This window comes from Hyla sarda, chromosome 10 (genome assembly GCF_029499605.1).
Source record: "Hyla sarda isolate aHylSar1 chromosome 10, aHylSar1.hap1, whole genome shotgun sequence".
Taxonomy (NCBI): Eukaryota; Metazoa; Chordata; class Amphibia; order Anura; family Hylidae; genus Hyla; species Hyla sarda.
The window spans coordinates 17,589,056-17,595,414 of NC_079198.1; positions in this window are offsets into that span (position 1 = coordinate 17,589,056).

Below are 6,359 nucleotides of genomic sequence, written 5' to 3' on the forward strand. Positions count from 1 at the left end.
CTGTGCAGAGGGAGAGTGGTGCAGTTGCCCATGGCAACCTATCAGATGGCTTCTCTAATTTTTAAAGGTGTACTCCACTGGCCAGCGTAGAACTAAATGTTCCAAATGCTGATTTCACGGTGCGGGGGTCGGCCACGCCCCCTTGTGATGTCATGTCACGCCTCCCTCAATGCAAGTCTATGGGAGGGGGCGTCAAGCCCCCTCCCATAGACTTGCATTGAGGGGGCGTGACCGTGACGTCACGAGGGGGCATGACTGACCCCCCCCCCCCCGCAGCGCGAAAACGGCGTTCGGAACATGTAGTTCCACACTGGCCAGTGGAGTACACCTTTAAAGAGACCTGTGAAAAAGGAAAGAAGCCATCTGATTGGTTGCTATGGGCAACTGCACCACTCTTCCTCTACACAGGTTTTGATAAATATTCCTCAATGGGACTAAGCTGCAGTACTACACGCAAGAGTGGTGCTGTTTTTACAAAACAAACAAACAAAAAAAAAATTTCTAATGCTGGACAACCTCTTTAAAGGGGTACTCCGGTGGAAAACTTTTTTTTTTTTTTTTTAAATCAACTGGTGCCAGAAAGTTAAACAGATTTGTAAATGACTTCTATTAAAAAATCTTAAACCTTCAAGTACTTATTAGCTGCTGAATACTACAGAGGAAATGGTTTTCTTTTCGGAACACAGAGCTCTCTGCTGACATCACAAGCACAGTGCTCTCTGCTGACATCTTTGTCCATTTTAGGAACTGTCCAGAGCAGCGTATGTTTGCTATGGGGATTTTCTTCTACTCTGGACAGTTCTTAAAATGGACAGAGATTAGAGATGAGCGAATTTACAGTAAATTCGATTCGTCACGAACTTCTCGGCTCGGCGGTTGCTGACTTTTCCTGCATAAATTAGTTCAGCTTTCAGGTGCTCCGGTGGGCTGGAAAAGGTGGATACAGTCCTAGGAAAGAGTCTCCTAGGACTGTATCCACCTTTTCCAGCCCACCCGAGCACCTGAAGGCTGAACTAATTTACGCAGGAAAAGTCATCAACTGCCGAGCCGAGAAGTTCGTGACGAATCGAATTTACTGTAAGTTCACTCATCTCTAACAGAGATGGCAGCAGAGAGCACTGCGGTCATGATGTCAGCAGAGAGCTCTGTGTTCCAAAAAGAAAACCATTTCCTCTGTAGTATTCAGCAGCTAATAAGTACTTGAAGGTTTAAGATTTTTTAATAGAAGTAAATTACAAATCTGTTTAACTTTCTGGCACCAGTTAATAAAAAAAAAAAAAAAAAAGTTTTCCGCCGGAGTACCCCTTTAATCTCCAGTTTAGCTGGTGATGCAGCAGAGATCAATAAGCTGAAGTAGCAGGATCCAGAAGCCACTACAAGACAGGTGCAAGTAATTCAGAGACACAGGACCCATTAACCTGCGCTGTACTGAATCTACTGCTATGACTCCAGGTGATTAATCTCCTGCACCAGTTCCTGGATTCAGCTCCAGCGTCTCCCTGTTGGATCATTTCCGTTGCTGACCTCCCATTCCAGTCTCCGGTCTCTTCCATCTCTAGGTCAGTGCCATCCATTACCGTCTTGTTGTCTGTGCCTGGTGTAGCCTGTAACGTACATCTTGACTTTCATTTACTGTTGTCCACTTGGTGCCTTGCATTGGTTTCCTTGGTCTGCTGGGCCAGCAGATACTCACAGTAAGCGACTGGTGTCCACATCCTGAAGTAGGATAAAGGGTACGTTCACACGAGCGGATTTTTTTCGCGGGTTTCCCGCTGCGTATTTGAAAGTGGGCGGGCTCTTCTCGGCTGCCCGCAGCAGATTTTACGCTGCGGAAAATCCGCCACAGTCCCTACTGACTTCAATGGGGCTTGCGGCGGATTTTCCGCAGCACAGATTCCGCCGCGGAAAATCTGCTGCAGACAGCCCGTGTGAACGTACCTGAAGGGTGAAAAACCTGAATAGATTTCACTACTGAGTTTGGCTCTTAGATAAATTGGTTGGGTATCTTGGTGAATCAACACCTGCCGCATGCGACATAACCTTATCTGGGTTTTTCCAGTGAGAACTTGGTGATGGCCACCAATATCTGATCCATAGGGGTCTGAGGCCCAACACTATCTCCAATCAGCCTACCACAACTGCAAAGCCTGTAATACCCAGTGAGCAGAGCTGAAAACAGACCGCTTCATCCATTATATTGTGTCCATGCTGGATAACTACAGATCGGTTCCCATTCACTACAATGGGGCTGAGCCTTAGGGTCTATTCACACAGAAGAATTTCCGCTTGCTGAATTCCACCTCATATTGAAGCCCATAGACTTCTATGGGATTCCGCAATCCGAGGTTTCATGAGTATTAACATTGATAAGACAACTGTCTCACCAATGGACCTATGGATTTTCCAATGGGTCCAGGTTCTAAATTCATAATGGGTTTCTATGATAGCTGGAACATATACACATCAAGATCTACTGATTCTCAGAATGTCCTCTTGGCCCCTCAGACATCGTGTGTCTTAGGCTATGTTCACACACCAGAATTTCTGCATGGCAATTCTGTTGTGTGAATGAGATTGTAGAGTTCCATTGAAGTGTATTGGCTATAAATTCATGCAGAATTCCATCCGGTAATTCTGGCATGTGAACATAGCCTTACTTCCGTTTCTTGTAAGATGTTTAATGGTAAGTCATGTAGGGACACGTGAGCCTTGACCAGGTCTATTCGCTGGTGTGGACCCATCTCACTCCCTGTAAGCAAGTAAACACTCTAAGGCTATGTTCACATGTTCACATGTCGGCATGTACACAGGGAAAATCTGTGTGCGGACATTCCGTAGACTGCGGGCGCCGACATAATATGCCGGCGCTAGGACCACACAGGAATGTGCGGTTTCATAGACCATGCATTCCATGCGGAGTCCGCAGAAAGAATGGACATGTACATTCTTTCTGGGGACATAGAATTCAGAATTTCCATTCCGGAAACATCTGGCACAGAAACTCCGCCGCGTGCACAGCGCAGCAGAATCCCGTTAAATTTATCGGGACTCTGCTGCAGCGGAATCTCTGTGGGGAATTCCGCATGAAAATTCCGCGATATGAACAGGGCCTAAGGCAGAGCAAAAAAATGTCGGATCAATGTTGCAGTTGTTCAGGTACCGACGGTTCCTTCCATAAATTTGGTCTTCTTCGTAGTTTTTGTTACTAATATTTTTGTTCCATTTTTTTTTTTTTTTTTTTTAAGGTTTACGTTAAGCCAAGCAGGTAATGGCACAGATTTCTAGTAAGAAGTCTTCGTGTTTCTATCTAAGCTGGGAGGAGATTTACTTATTCACTATGACTCCCATATCTCTCGATCAGATAATCCATCAAGTTTCTGTATGTAAGAGCCTCATTACTAATCCCTCACTACTGGATTCCATAGGGCAAGTCATTATTGTAAACTACCAATTGATCTATTAAAGGGGTACTCCGGTGAAAACCTTTTTTCTTTTAAATCAACTGGTGGCAGAAAGTTAAACATATTTGTAAATTACTTCTATTAAAAAAATCTTAATCCTTCCAGTACTTATTAGCTGCTGAATGCTACAGAGGAAATTCCTTTCTTTTTGGAACACTGATGACATCACGAGCACAGTGCTCTCTGCTGACATCTCTGTCCATTTAAGCAACCATGGATAGCAGATGCATAGCAGATGTATGCTAAGGGCAGCATGGTGGCTCAGTGGTTAGCACTGCTGCCTTGCAGCGCTGGAGACTTGGGTTCAAATCCCACTAAGGACAACAATAAATTAAGTGTTATCATTATTATTATAATAACGTCAGCAGAGAGAACTGTGCTCGTGATGTCATCAGAGAGCATTCCAAAAAGAAAAGAATTTCCTCTGTAGTATTCAGCAGCTAATAAGTACAGGAAGGATTAAGATTTTTTTAATAGAAGTAATTTACAAATATGTTTAACTTTCTGCCACCAGTTGATTTCAAAGAAAAAAGGTTTTCACCGGAGCACCCCTTTAATTCCTTCATGTCTGGCACTTATCTGCCAATCTTGCTCATAGTAAAGGTCTATTCAAATGGCAGAATTTCCGCTTGCGGAATTCCGCCTCAAATTAAAGCCTGTAGATTTCTATGGGATTCCGGACTCCCATTTACACTTCAGAATTTCTGCAGAAATTCAGAAGTGTGAATGGGAGTGCGGAATCCCATAGAAGTCTATGGGCTTTAATTTGAGGTGACCATAACTGATTGTGGACTCTCATTTCACTACTAGAAACCGGGCGTGTGGTGTTCCGGAACCCTAAAACCACACTGGCGTCACGAACACTAGGGGTTAACAACATCTTGATCCCACCACTCACACCGCGCACACCCGTGGTCCCGCCATACACCCATGGGTCACGGTCACCACATAAGGCTCACACAAAAACCTCAAAATTATTCTCTACTAATAGCCTTTGGGGGAGATTTAGCAAAACCCGTCCAGAAGAAAAGTTGCTGAGTTGCCCATAGCAACCAATCAGATCGCTGCTTTTATTTTTCAGAGGCCTTTTCAAAAATGAAAGAAGCGATCTGATTGGTTGCTATGGGCAACTGGGCAACTTTTCCTCTGGACAGGTTTTGATAAATCTCCCCAAATATGTGCAAAATAAGAGTTACCCGGAGTGCTTAAAGGGTTCATAATCATCACATATACACAGATTAACAATCACATGAAGGGAAGTACCTAGAGCATTCGGCACCCGGGGTGGACCCTGTGTTTGCCCCCATCCCAAGTAAGAAAATGTGCACAAACTTTTTAAAAATAAAACCCATGTATACCCCTTAACCCCCCCCCCCCTTTAATAAAATAAAACCCTGCACCCCCTTAAAAAAAAAATCACTTTCCATCGGCACCAAATAGAAACAAATCCAAATCCTCATCAATAGGCGGCATGGTGTCACCCCAGCTGAAGACCGGGGGGAGCGCTGAGTGTCGCCCTGTGCTGACCGCATTCCCCTTGTGAGTGGCACCCGGGGCGGGCAGCCCTCCCCTTGGTACACCACTGATCACATGTACTTTGCATTCACATTATATATACCAGGCAATATCAATAGCTTGGTTTTAAAGTGGAATAGCCTCTTATAGTAGCTTCTAGAGATGAGCGAACTTACAGTAAATTCGATTCGTCACGAACTTCTCGGCTCGGCAGTTGATGACTTTTCCTGCATAAATTAGTTCAGCTTTCAGGTGCTCCCGTGGGCTGGAAAAGGTGGATACAGTCCTAGGAGACTCTTTCCTAGGACTGTATCCACCTTTTCCAGCCCACCGGAGCACCTGAAAGCTGAACTAATTTATGCAGGAAAAGTCATCAACTGCCGAGCCGAGAAGTTCATGACGAATCGAATTTACTGTAAGTTCGCTCATCTCTAGTAGCTTCTTTAGACTTGCGGGTGGTACAGGTTTGATCATTTGTGACATTTTTGGATGCATTGCCTTAAGCCAGTGTTTCCCAACCAGGGTGCCTCCAGATGTTGCAAAACTACAACTCCCAGCATGCCCGGACAGCCTTTGGCTGTCCGGACATGCTGGAAGTTGTAGTTTTGCAACACCTGGAGGCACCCTGGTTGGGAAGCACTTCCTTAAGCAGTAATTATTTATAGACATCCGCCGGCATGCTTTGCCAGATACACCTGCACTGAACAAAAAAGAGCAAACTATGACTAATACGGTTTATTTGGACCCCACCCTACACTCGCTGCTTTTTCGTCAAGGTATTTCTGCCCCGTGCTGGAAAAATGCAACGTCCCTTGACCGACTCGATTTACCAGTAAGTTATGTACGGGACGGATGTCAAGATTCACAACCAATCCTTTAAGGCCGAGTTCACACTTAGTTCAGGATGAAGAAATTCCGTCCGAAGCACCCGTGTTTGGCCTGCGCCGACTGAATCGGTCGGTGCCAGGTCCGTGCCGAAATATTGCCGTCCCCATAGACAGCAATATCTGCGGACAAGTCCATTCTTTTGGTGGCGGAATATCTAACGCTAAAATTCCGTAGTGCGCACTGTGCAGTGAAATCCCATTTTCAATAGGACTGTGCTGCACTGGAATTTCAACATGGAATTCCGCTCAGAAATTCCGTAATGTGAACCACCTAGCTTAAGGATAAGGGTATGTTAAAGGGGTACTCCGGTGAAAAACTTTTTTTTTTTAATCAACTGGTGCCAGAAAGTTAAACAGATTTGTAAATTACTTCTATTAAAAAATCTTAATCCTTTCTGTACTTATTAGCTGCTGAATACTACAGCGGAAATTCTTTTCTTTTTGAAACACAGAACTGTCTGCTGACATCACGAGCACAGTGCTCTCTGCTGACATC